The sequence below is a fragment of the Anopheles gambiae genome, chromosome 2 (assembly GCF_943734735.2).
Source record: "Anopheles gambiae chromosome 2, idAnoGambNW_F1_1, whole genome shotgun sequence".
Lineage (NCBI taxonomy): Eukaryota > Metazoa > Arthropoda > Insecta > Diptera > Culicidae > Anopheles > Anopheles gambiae.
The window spans coordinates 98,524,988-98,538,270 of NC_064601.1; the positions used below are offsets into that span (position 1 = coordinate 98,524,988).

The following is a 13,283-nucleotide window of genomic DNA, read 5'->3' on the forward strand; positions in this document are numbered from 1 at the left end:
GATCGATAAATAAAGCTTGGTGAAACGCCCAGTCGGATGGCCGAATCGCGAGGCCGTCATTTGACACTTTGCCAAGTTGTGGTGGTGTTTTGTAGGTCTATTGCTCCCTTGAACTTGCCCCCCGCCAGACCAGGGACGAGCGCTTCGGTGCCATAAAAATCGAGTGTGTGCACTTCCGATGAAAGTACGATGATCGAAGTGAACCATCATCTCCACGCGATGATGCCTGCCTCCGCTTCAGAGGATGGAGGTTTTGTTCCATGGGTGGCTATATCCAGGGTTTTTTTTGCGTTGGTTTATTTGTCCGTGTCTTTATGTGTGGCTCTAAAAGTGGTGACCAGCGCCCGAGCCCTCGTGTGAGAGCTGGACGATAAATATCATCTTGATGTTCGGACGACGGCTGTCGCGATTGTGCGGCTGGGAACGGTCGCCGGCAATCAGCGATATGGACTGATCCTCTCGTGTGCTGTATAAAAGGGTCGTAAAATTATCCCACCATCACCCGTGTAACGCGGCAATTGCGTTTGTGTCCTCTGTAGGATGAACCGAGCATGAGCGTTTTGGACTGTCCGGAGCGTTAGCAGCGTTGTGGAGTTTGCAGAAATGTTATATTCTCGAAAAGTTTGCAAACCAAGACTCGTTTCATTGGAATTGATTTTATGCAATTGATGTGCTGTATGCATAAGTAAGATTTTTGCAAACAGCCTGTCTTTTGCCTGATGCACAGACTGTCGACAAAAAAGGAAATTTCTAAATAAGATACTCCTGTCGAATAAGTCGTGTCCCCGAGGCAACGATTTCCCAAACATGTACAACCAGAAGCTGACACGCACATCATAACAACATTGCCCAGCCAAAAAAAAAAAAATGAATCAAATACCGCCCCAAGGAGGCTGGTAAAGCTAATTGAAACGATTTCCACTTAAAATCTGCAATTTATTGCACATGTCGTACCTAAAGCAAAAGAAATAAAACGTAGGCTGGATCTCGGAGCGAAGTAGCAACGTTCCATGCCCTGGGAGATGGGTAACGCAATATGTGCAATGGTTGGATTTCAGTCACATTTTATCCCCTTGATTGCTTAATCTGCCGCTTTTGCTGCTACTGCAGCGGCTGCTGCTCGACAAATCCGTTTACGGTAAATTTTATTTTAACCATATGTAGACCGCCGTTTCTGTTACTTGTGCCGGGAGGGAAGATACCAACGACGACGGTTATGGTAGGTGGAGAGGCCCAGTAGGAGGAATGTAATTAAATGCAAATAGTTTCGATCTGGTACAACCGCGCCACATACGAGTAGGATTCGCACACACGTCTAATGCTTTTTGAGCTTGCGGAAAGCTGATTCACCGCACGTTCAGACACGCTCTCTCGAATGAAGTTGTGCATGGTGTTTAGTCAATTTAATTCCGAATGAATACATTTCCAAGTGAAATATGAATGGCATCAACGGTCCATAATAAAGAGGAGTTGGAATTGTCGCTTTAAAAAAATAATCCACTTTATCCACCCGGCTGCAAGCTTTATCACAACTTCTAATGTCATTACGCTTGCGTTTACTTTCAGAGATAAATCTGTCAGAACTTAGCGGCCACATTTCCTGGAAGCGCTCTTCTGGACGATCGATCGGTAGCGGATAATAATTGGCAACTTGGTTGTCGGGAAGGTGTACGCGAAAGAGAACAAGAAGCAAAAAGGTACGTCCTCGTAAGACCTGGCACGCTGTGCGCTAAATCCCTTCCTAAGTTTTGTATCTTTTGCTGCTGATTGAATTATTACGTCCACTTTTGCTGCTGGCGCTCGAAGAATTGAGGTGGAGGGCTTGGGACAAGCTAGCGGTTAAGCAATTTCGTAGATAAAACACCTTTTACTGCAAGCACAACCAAAGGAAGAAGGACAACCCAACAAAAAAACAACTCCGTGAACCCTTAAGCAGCAGAATGTGCGAAAGTAGTTGACTAATGGAGCAGCTCTTCAGGCGTTCATAATTAATTCAATACCTTTTCGACGCAAACTTTTCTGGACGCCAACTTTTCGTTTGCTTTTGTGCTTTCGCTTTCAAGCAGATCCCTTTTTTTCTCCCCCGTGTGTGGTGGGGTTTCTTCCGAAGCGAATCTTCCGATAATGATTGTGGGTCAGACGTTGGTTTGTTGGAGTGTGTGTGTGTGTGTTATTCCATTTTGCCTCTAACTAATCTTGTCATGAGCGGGTTTTTGCTTCTACATTGACCGTAACACTTGAATCTTACACCATGAACGATTGACTGAGCCTGGTACACGGTGGACCAAAAACGTGTGCGTTCCGTTCCGGTTTGCGGATGGGGAGAGGGGCTAAATGGACGAACATTTAATACCATCATACGGTAGAGTGAACCATGGACTGCTCTCGTCTGTGTGCTGCAGGACGATGTGAGAAAGTTAATAGGTAACTTTTCCCATCAATTGTTCGTAGTGCATGGAATGTTTACGAGCGGATCTTCGTGGACGTGCTGATCTCTAGTTCTCGTCGCTTCCTAGTAGGAGATTGCAGATTTGGGCAGGTGCAGGGAAGCTAAGGTAAAGCTTTTCATCAATGTTTTACCACCCTAAGATAAGGGATGTGGTGCTACTGTTCTTCTCTTCTTGCCGCGTCGGTCTTGTGCTAATAATCGGGAACTGTCGAGAATATCCTGACACGATAGAAACCACACGATGATGATGGAAAACTATTTCTCCCGTGGTTATGTGCTACATGCGGCGTTAGCTTCTTCGCTGTCCGCTCCGTCGCGTTATGACTTTGGGGTGGTGCGTTTTTGTTTGGAGCAACCAGCGAACAACAACGAAAAAATGGTGAAAGACATCCCCCAAGCTGCTAGGATTTTCCAGACCACCTACGGAGCGCCGGAGCATTACCACATCATTTGAGCCACAACCGACCGGCCTTGGAAAAGGTAACAGACGACGGTCTAGCCAGGGATGAATTTCGCGCCACCAGGTCTGGCAGAAGTTCAATTTCCGTTTCATCGTGTCAGGCGCGAGGACGTGTGGGAGATGACAGTGCCAGGGTTTCCGTTGGTTTGTTTTTTCTTCTTCATTTTTCTCGCCGTACGCCACACTTCCTCGTGTTGCTTCCGTTTGATCTATCTCATCTCCGAATCATCCAATCAGTGTGCTTGGTTTGGCATGCGTGTGCGTGTGTGTATGTGTCAGACGCGCGCTATACCGACGACCCGGATCAGAGCTTTTGCGCGTGGTCGTCGTTTATGCCACTTTTGTTGAGCTCCGTTTTTTTTTTTGCTCACTCCTTCATCTCCGGCCCTTTGCTTTTCGGTCCTTTTGCCGTCTGGCCTTCCCGGGACATTGGGACGGGAAATTAATCGTCTTGATTGAACGACGAAAATGATATTTTCGCTGATGAGAGAGCGCAGCTATGGTGTGTGCGATGTTCTTCATCGGTCCGTCGGTGTGTGTGTGTGTGTGCTCTGGACGGGCGAAACCTTCGGCATTTTGGAGGAAACTGGTCGTTTGCTGGGGGGGGGGGTTTTTTGGTAGGTGGCCCCTTCATATTGTGGCGATTTATGTCACACTATCTCGCACAGCATCGTGGCCTGTTTGTGGGGCTCTTTTTTGCTCTCTTTCCATTTAGCAGAATCTAATTTGCCTTTGGGGCCAGGCCCCCGGGTAATGGTGTGATACAAGCGTCGATGAAAGTGATGACAAATTGTTTTATCGTGAAATCTGATTAGAAGCGATCTTTTTTGAGCGCTGCTTGGGATTAATATTGGCGAGAATTTGTTGGCGAGAATTTGTCAACTTGCAGGGAAGCGATTGTATTTCGGTTGCTGTGTGGACAAATGGTAATATTTCGTTTTTTGTAGTAGCTTTGAGTAATTAGTAGATGTCAACTTTCAGTATGTTTAGACTTTTTCAATGCATAGTTTTGTGTATTTTCATGCGATAATTAATCGTTCATCAATTAAAAAGCATTATTTTAGAATAGCCTCTCAACTTTCATGGTCTTCAACTTTCTTTGTTAATGTCAATGTTATGTGCTGGAACGTTCGTTATTGATAATGATCAAGATGCACCACCAACATCTTTTCAAGATTTTTGTTATTCCACTGAACCTTTAATCTCTGACTATCTTTACTTATCATCAGGACCTATTCTTCTTGGTTTTTTTTTCATTTTCAGATTTTTTCTTAAGTCTATAGTTGAGGCCTAAAGGCAAGTTTACTTTCATCAATTCTGGTTATTCTTAGTGTACTTTTGGTACATGAAGGAGCTTTGATAAATATATTGCTATAACTATTGAGCATCTCTTGCATTCCTTTTTAGGCTTTCGAGACGAACTATTCGTAACATTCTAAAACTATGATTTGATGGACCTTCTAGCTTGTTCAGGTGGAGGTTGTGAAGGTTGTTAATCCTTTCATACTCAATGAAAAATCTCAACGGAGATTTATAAAGGTGAATTTTATAGATCAAATTCCAGTTTTCTTGCAAAAATCACTAATCTGCAGAAACTGCTATAGGCTTCTTGCAGAAACATGTACATAGACATTACAGAATAGAAGATAAATTCAAAATATAATGAAGTAACAAAGCAAACCTAAAGCTCAATCACAAATGTCGTGTATACTGAGCAGGCAAGCGGAAATGTAGTTAGCCATTGCTGGTAATGGTAACCCTCGGAGCGTTATGACGTTTTCACGCAAAAGTCACTGAAATGAAGCTCCAACGCATCGGCATCATCCCTCTCTGTGGGTGACCCGCGAGAATGGCTTGGCTGCCGACATTCTCCCGTTTTCCGTCACTTTGGCCGCGGGCCATGCGTCTAGTTGCGGATAAAGAAAGTTTTCTCGTTATAGTTTCTAATTAGCGGGCGCATCAACTCGCCGTCGCGGCCTTCTTCGCGACCCTCGGCAGTGTCCGTTACGCTGTCTTGCGTAGCAAAGCTTTCCGAGACAAAATGCTACAGCTACATTTGACAGCTACGTAACTTTTCTGCCAGTACATCCGCTGCCCCGTCGCTGCCACTGTCGAGTAGAGAGGGGTGGTTACTGTTGCGCGTTAGCGTTTAGTGCGAAAGAAAAACTTATCCCCTCCAGCGCTAGAACCGACGAGTGTCTTAAACATCTCGCAACGCCAGCCAGACGCAAAACTGTGGCAAAAGTTAGCGTGTGAACTGGATGATACTCAGAAGTTTTGTGCAGCGTTTTTTTGTATTTGTTTCGGTTTTTAGGAATCACCTTCTTCGTTCCAGATGATTTCTGGTAGAAATTGTGGCTTTCTGTTCTACGAACACTCTGTGTATCTGTGTATTGATGTTGTTGCTGTCCACATCCGTCCGCGGGTTTTTTTCGGACGTTAGATGTATTCATTCCAGTGAATTGGTATCTCTCCACCCGCAGCGCGCACTTCATGTACCGAGCTGTGCATTTAATGTTTTCCGGTCCATTTGAGCTCCGTCTGTTGGCAGTGTATGTATCTGCTTTAATTACTACTTGAGCATCGCACTCCTGCTTCCGGCAACTCCCGGTGCACGTGCCCGGACAATCGTAAACAAGTCAATAAATGACAACAACTGGAGAAGATATATGCGTGTCCCTCCCATTCGCTGCCGCGACTGAGTATAGTACAAGACCTTGCCTATGGAATTCCAGCAATGTCGCCCCAAAGATGTCAACGGCACCCTTCCCACCCACACACGTATTGATGTCTTCTTTCCGCGCGTGTATGTTACATGTGTGTGTGTGTACTGTGTGTTGGTTTTTTTCTCTCCTCTTCTCCTTGTTGAATGGGTAGAAAAATCTCAACGGAATTGCTTTGGTTCGTGCTGCATTCGGCGTGGCCATTAAGTAAGGAAAGCGTTGCGGGTTTTGGGGCGGGTGTGGCGCAAGAGTACGTTAAGATGTTTTGAGATTCTTAGCACCGCCATCCACGCGATGCCCTCGCGCGCGCAATCATCGTGGTGTGTGCCCATCGTTAGCCGCATTTAGCTGCAAGCGACACGAAATGTCACCGTGTGTCTCTCGCTCTCCGTTTCGTTGCTCTTTGCCTGTCTCCGCGTGATTCTGTCATGTTTCTGGCTGTTTTTCATTTGTTTGTTATTGTTTTCTTTCGGTTTTGTATCGTTCTTCTCCTTTGCGTTTCCTTTTTCCCTATTTTCAAATTTCCTTCCATTAATTCAAAGCGTCGGGCCGCGCCTTTTATGCTTTACATCAAAAAAGACACAACGAACGCGCCCGCTAAGTAGCAACCTGAGGTTGACAAAGCGTGTTGCTCCGTGCCGGCGTTTGCTACGGCGGAATGCGTTTGAATGTATGTATGCTGTGTTTATTTTTCTTTCGCCTGTTTTATGCACACCCTCACACAGAGAAATATTAAAGTGCAAATTAATTGTGTCGCCGCAGACGACAACACCCCGAGTGGGAGAAAAGAATCGTCAGCTGCTGCTGCTGCTGTCGGTGGTATGGCGCGGTTTAGGGAGTGATGCGAGAGGAACCTCTTCGTACGATGATAATAATAATAATAGTGTCGTCCAAACGGAACGAAGGAGATCCATTTAATCTAGCAAATGGCGATAGCAATTGCCCAGGCGCCAGTTAGTGCGGGGCCGACAGGGTGACAGGGACAGGGATCGAAAGTAGACTAACGCCGCGCGCGTCTGTCATTGTGCGTCTTGGCGGTGACAAGGCGATGATGCCAGCCGTTGCCTCCCTTTTGACTTTGTGGTGTTGTAACAATCGGAACGGAACCGCGGACCGACGCCGATGGTGTTGATGATAATATTCACGATGACGATGACAGCTCTACGGGGATGGGCTGTTGACGGCGAAGAGTGACTAGCAGGGCAAACCAATTTGTTGCCGTGTACCTGTTTTGCGGTAATACATTTGATAAGTTGACGTTCGAACCTGTGGAGAACAGTTCGATTGATGTTGGGCACACGGTCGCGGGAATTCCACTGCCGCCCCGGGGATGCATGTAATTACACGTTTCTCGGGAAAACGATCGATTCGAACGATTCCGGTGATCATTTTGAATGATTCGCGGAAAAAGATTAATTTGGTGTGCAGTTATGCAAATTGGAAATTGCAAAACAGACGTTGAATAGTGGTTTACGCTCTGTGGAATCTTAACTTACGCAGCAATGTATGCCATATGTGGGAATGTGTTGTACAATGTACTCATTTGTACACCTGCAATCGATTGAAATATTTGTTTGATTGAAAAAAGGAATTTGTAAAAATGATTTTCTTTCTTACAGAATTCAGAATTTCTTTAAATCTGTTGCTGATTGGAGGATTTTTTGGAATGGACCATTATTACTTCGTAGATTTATGTTATGCTTTTTAAGTAGTGCCATTACTTTGATATAATTTACTTATTCAATCACAGGATGCCTTTTCTTTTTTATAATAATTAGTAAATCACTTGGATCTACATCTCCACCATCACCCATCCGGCTAAACAAATCCATTCGGGGGAATGATTCACATTCAAGCATTATGTGCCGTCGCGCTGCCGGTTCCATTAGCGCTTGATACACAGCGCTGGCTTCAAAAGTTGCAACTCACGCTAATGAGCTTTCCGTCCGAAACTAATCAAATATTCTCTTCCTCCGGACAGGAATTTGCCGTGTCCGCACACTGTACCCGCATTTATCGCTCGCCTGTCCCATAATTATCATTCACCCGCTTGATGACCCCATTTCACTCATCCATTTTGCAAGCGTTTGCAATGTTTATGATATTTTTTTTTTAGGGACGCATAGAACGTTGAGCTTTGGGTGTGATCGAGTCAGTGGTGGAATATTGCTTTTTATCATTGGGATTTTCCATTTCTCCTTATTTTCAATTCGATTATAGCAGGCCAAGGAGGGGAAGTGAGTGAGGTTAGGGAGTATTCCCTAGGCACTGGATGCTAATTCCACTCCCGGGGGCTTTATTATTTGGATTCAGTTGTGTCCGTGTTTTCGCCTGGCGGTTTTGTTTCTTCGTCGACTGCTCTTCGACCTGTTTTCAATTTTTTAGCTGAATACTAATAACCTTTCGAACTCTGCTGTGTTGGTGGAAAAATCATTTGCGATGCAAAGTGATCGATGTTATTGAATTATAAGCGACGGTGGCATAATTTATGCATGGCGAATTGTTTTAATGCGCTCCCCTCACTTGAAGACTTTTTTCGGCTCGGAGGAGGAACGTTTAAACCAGGGAGGCACACCATTATGTCCCGGCTGACGCGCTTGGGCATGAGGCAATGAATAATTAGACTAGCCTGAAATAATCTATTCGCATTTCATTATAGTCAAGCTGATCTTGTACTCGTTTATTGTGTTGTGTTTAGCACGGTTGGAAATGGATCTATTTTTATTCTTCGAAATAATGACACTTTATTTCAAAGAATCAATGTTGAAGAGCGAAGAAACACAGTAGTATTACTATTTATACATTTTTTAAATGAATTGTTTCTTTTCACAAGAACATAATGTAAGAGTCGTCCAACAAGATCAATACTAAGAGTTACTTTTCGACTTGATTTTTGGGTCCAAAGCAACAACGCCTCCGTCCGATCGCGTTAATCTGGGCGAAATAAATTTAGGAATTCTTCAAGAGTTACGTTCGGAGCATTCAGGGGGGAGAAAGGCATGCCGGTATATTATGTTAAGGATTTACAAGAGTTGAGCGAACTTGAAGAGCAAGAATAAGCAGAGAAAAGAACTCTAGAGAGGAGAAAAATCTCGAAAATTCGCCTCATTCCCAGCGGATGGTAGACGATGGCGCCCCGGCGCATCGGCGCTAGTTGCGTGATCCATCGTCTCGACATAAATCTTATCGCGAAAAAGTAATTTTACCAAGCCCGTTCGTTCTCTCTGCAGCCTTGCCACCGCACCACGGTATGCGTTTGTCGGTGGAATGTGTCCATTGTTCGAGAGAGTTGTGGACGGTTTGTCTCACTCGCGCACCCCTCTTTCCGAACCCGAAACGTTATAGGAACGCGCGCTGCAGTAACGTTCGGCGTCTCCCTTGAGACAGGCCGGTCTCCAGCAATTGGTCAACTCGTGGTGTTTCGGCGCTTTCAATGCCGGTTTCGTGTGGGGGTTCTTTTGCATCGTCGCACGCCACCAAGCGTGTGGGTGTCTATTTGTGGGTGGGTATTTAGGGTTTGTGTTCTTAATTTTTCATTATTTCGTGTTGCCCCCGTACTGGAGCCCCTGGCTGACCCTGCCTGTGGTTGCCTGATAGTACGGTTTATGGCCAAAGTAATGCGGCTACAGGACCCAAACCCGACAGGATGACGTTTATTTGTTTTTTTTTGTGTGGGCTTTTTGGAATGGATTTCTTAAAAGTTTTACCTTTTTTTACGATCTCTGCTGCTCCAAGAAAACGGGTTCTTGGTTGATATGATCGCGTGGACACTTCTTGTGTATGTGTGTGTGTGGGAGTCGCCTTATGGCCTTCTTTCTTACTTCAAAGGGTATGCCCTTAAATTGTTCCCGTAGCTTTTTCTTTCCAGCAGAAAACCAAAAAAGAAGCATACGAAGATTACTTAAAAAAAAAAACAACCTTCCCACACATACAATCCACCCTCCCCATCATCATCCGGTTGGGGCTCTGCCGGATAGTTACTACGGACCCCGGTGGTCGGTTAGCCACTCGAATGACACTTCTTCAAAGTTTTTGAGCGCAACATAAAACTTTCCCATAAGAATGGATCATAAATTCCCCTCGTCCGGTGCTATATTTTCATTCTTTCCAACCAAACAAAAAAAAAAGGGATGAAGCTATGCTAGCCGGCGCCAAACTAACACCACACTTCCTAGGGTGGTGAGACAGGGATTCCGACCGGCGACGCGGTTTGGGCACGTACACCACCGTCACGAAGGGCGCGCAAACAATAAAAAAACAAGGGAATCCTCTCTGTCCGTGGTCTGCATTTACACCCATTCTGCACACTTTCCTTCTGCTGTATCCGCCCGCAATCCTTGCAAGAGTTTTGTTTCTCCCCCGTCGTTTTTTTTTTGGTTTTGTTTTTGCTCGAAAACAATGATGAAAATGATATAAAGCGAGCACGGCAAAAGATGCTTTTCCTTTGAAACTGTTATGGACAAAATATGATACCAAAACTAACACCACCGCAAGCCTTTCCGATGGGACAGAAACATGACTTGCACTCATTATGAGTTTGGTTTGGGTGGTTTGTTTTCTACCGGTGGTGGGCAGGTTTTGAGACAGTTTTTTTTCCTGTCTGCACGTTGGTGTTGGTGTTTTTGAAAAGGGAGAGAAGAGGTCCTTTCGCCGTTCTTTGCTTCGTTCTTTAACACCGTTCCTTGCCAGCCTTTTGCTCCCTCCCCCGTACGAAGGTGTGCATTTTTACTAGACAGTGGAGAGAAGAGGATATTTTCGGTACTCCGGCGGGCAAGCGATTCTTTTGTATTATTAATTGTCTCAAATTGCATTGTTGTTTTATGCCGGTGTGTGTCGTCTGTGTGTCGGGATTACGTGTCTGTGGAGCACGTTCGAAGCCGGGTCGCCATACGTTATGATATGGACCTATATGCAGTATCCTTTGACGCTTTAGCACACGGAAACGATGTAACATACGGTGGAAAAACATGACGAGAGCAAGTTGTGGAGCAGGGAGGATCATGAAATCGTTGGTGTCGTGTAGGCGGGTGCTTAAATTGAGCCAGATTTTAATTGGTTAGCGTAGGTAGACTGCACGCTGCATGCTTGCATTGAGCTGCATTGTACAATGTAATTTGGTTCAATTTGATGTTGAAAAATTCTTTGATAATCGAATGTTGGATCGCATTTGCGTATATTTTTGGTGTTTATTGAATGCTTTATTCTTCTGATTTTTACATTCGCTCTATATGAATTTTAAATTTAATAAAAAGTTAAATTTGACAATTAGCTAAGATAGCTATAATGTTAGTAGAAACTGTATCTGTATCTTTAGAACAGATTTTTAGAACAGAACAGATGGTGCGGAGTATTGTAATTAATGAGGATGATTAATTCTTGGCAATGGGAGCCTTAACAATATTGGCCAGTTGGTTATATGTAGTTTGACGGTTGGTGGCTGAAATCATGTCAACAATCATTCACACATCTTCACGCTGAAGCAAACATGTTTTATTAAGAAGGGTTAAAAACTGTTCGATTGCATAAAAGTATTAAAAATATTAAAACCCATTTAATATCGAAAAAAGAAAACGAAACGGGTCTAAAATGCATCTTCGCTTGAGCATTAATGATGAAATTGAATGTGGTAAATTTAAAATGGATACAACCTGGAAGATTAATACATCGTGCTTGTTATACTGTCAGACTGAAACAAACTCCATGTACAAGGATAGCTCATTTTTGCACTAATACAACGAGCTTGGATTTTTGACAGTAGCCTCGTTCATTTTTTCATGCAGGCACGCAAGTTCAAAGTAAATGAGTTGTTAATTTGCCGACTATTTTTACTCATTTTTTCCCTAAATGCTCTTTAAAACGATATTGTTATGGTGAATTGCAAACGTAAAAATTATTTATGAGTACCACATACTGAAAACACCAAGTTCAATTATTACACTCCTATCCTAGGGGGCCCTTTCCGTTTTAAGTTCGTAGGCTAAAATTTCCGCCCGTCAACTGTTTGCAATGTACAGCAGTTTTCGAGCAGCTATCAAAGTGGGTGTAATATACAGATGGGCTTATCCCAAGGTATATGAATTTAGAAGTCTGATTTTTATCGTTTCTGCTTCTGAATGAAGATTGTAAGAGTGTTTTGAGTATTCGTCAAGCCTCCAGAAAGCTCGTTGGTGCAAAAGTTTTCACTCGTTCTGTCAAAAAGTGATGTTCAAAATTGGTTACGAAAACATGCTATGAGACCACCTGGACTACATACACTTTGATTCTAGATTCCACCACCTGATCTCTTTAAGGCACCTTGGGATAAAGGAAAACACCACCTTGTTTTGCCATTTTTCGAGCAGATACTCGCATCTAATTCTAACTTTGAGGCTAGAATAATCTAGACTGAAAATTGCAGACTAGTTTTGTGTGTGGTTTTGTATGGAGTGTTTACATGATTTTTCAGCCTCCAACTGTCAAACTCCACACAAAAAACTGACTAGGGACCATTAGTACAATATTACTATTTATTGATTATTCAAATTATTCAGTAACACAATTATATTATACTAGCTGACCCGAGAAACTTAGCTATTCCAAAACAAATTAAAATATTTTATTTTTTATTATTGATTTGTTACTTGGGATAGTTGTATCGTGTCCGTATCCCCTCAGGATTCGATGATCGAGTGTAAACCGCCAGGCTCCTCACACCAAGTGTCAAAGTGCCGTATACAACACAACAACAATCCTGCTCTTTGTATGGAAGTTTAAAAATCATTTTTAAATTAAATTTGTTACACTAAATTTGAACGATTTTTAAGTCTTAACACCTATTCTTATACCACCATAAGGTGTGTGCGAAGTTTCGTTGAAAATGTTCCAGCCGTTTCGGAGTTTGCTCGCAACAAACACCGTGACCCGAGATTTTTATATATATAGATTTATGCTAGGCAGTGGTGCTTAATATTATTGACATTTGAGTATATTATGTTAGAGCTATATTTTATAATCAGCACGACATGGCAGATTCTATTCAATAGTGAAATAGAAATGCAATGAAGTTGAATGAATGAAGTTTTGTTATGTCAAATACACAATTTATTTCGATTCTTCTTGTTTTTGGACCCAAACTGTTATCTTTCACTATTTATTACGTTTTTTTAAATCTATATCCCCGTGCACGCCCATTCAAAATGCTCAACTTCTGGATCAATAATTTTAAATTGATTATCTAGTTTCCGACACTTTGATTACACTATTTGTTACCCCGGGCCCCTCTATAAACCCTTTACGACAACACGGTGGGAAATTTATCGCACCCTACCTTCAACCCGAATTAGTAGTATGCATTTCGTGTGTATTCACGCGTGCGGCCCCATTTTTTTTCTTTTCTTGGTGGTGTCTTTGCTTCCCTTTTTTGCCGTTTAAATTCCGTTCCCGAGCGCGTGGGCAGACGGGTTTGTTTTGGGGATGCCGCGTGCGTGTGTGTGTGTGTGCTTTCTCTCTCTTACTCTCAAACGCAGCAAATGCACGCTCACTCGGGCCGGTCATCCAGGTGGATTACTTCGTATAATCCACCCGTCGGAGTTAAACTGCCGAAGAAAGCAGGGCCAAAAGTCTCGTGCGCCAAGCCGTGGACTAACAAACTGTCCATAAAAAAGAAAGAACG

At 43.5% G+C, this 13,283-nt stretch overlaps 1 protein-coding gene across 8 annotated transcripts in view; it reads left to right on the forward strand.

Annotated features, from left to right (window-relative positions):
* The window catches only part of LOC1276942 (bifunctional heparan sulfate N-deacetylase/N-sulfotransferase), a 178,792-nt gene that overhangs the window by 34,664 nt on the left and 130,845 nt on the right, over positions 1-13,283 (forward strand). For 5 of the 8 annotated variants that reach the window (XM_061651312.1, XM_061651314.1, XM_061651315.1 and 2 more), the window contains one exon: positions 1,567-1,697. The exons of 2 other annotated variants lie outside the window; for them this stretch is intronic. The gene's annotated coding sequence lies outside the window, so the exon portion shown is untranslated. The remainder of the gene's footprint in view (positions 1-1,566; positions 1,698-13,283) is intronic. One more of the 8 variants, XM_061651313.1, reaches the window with a different exon arrangement.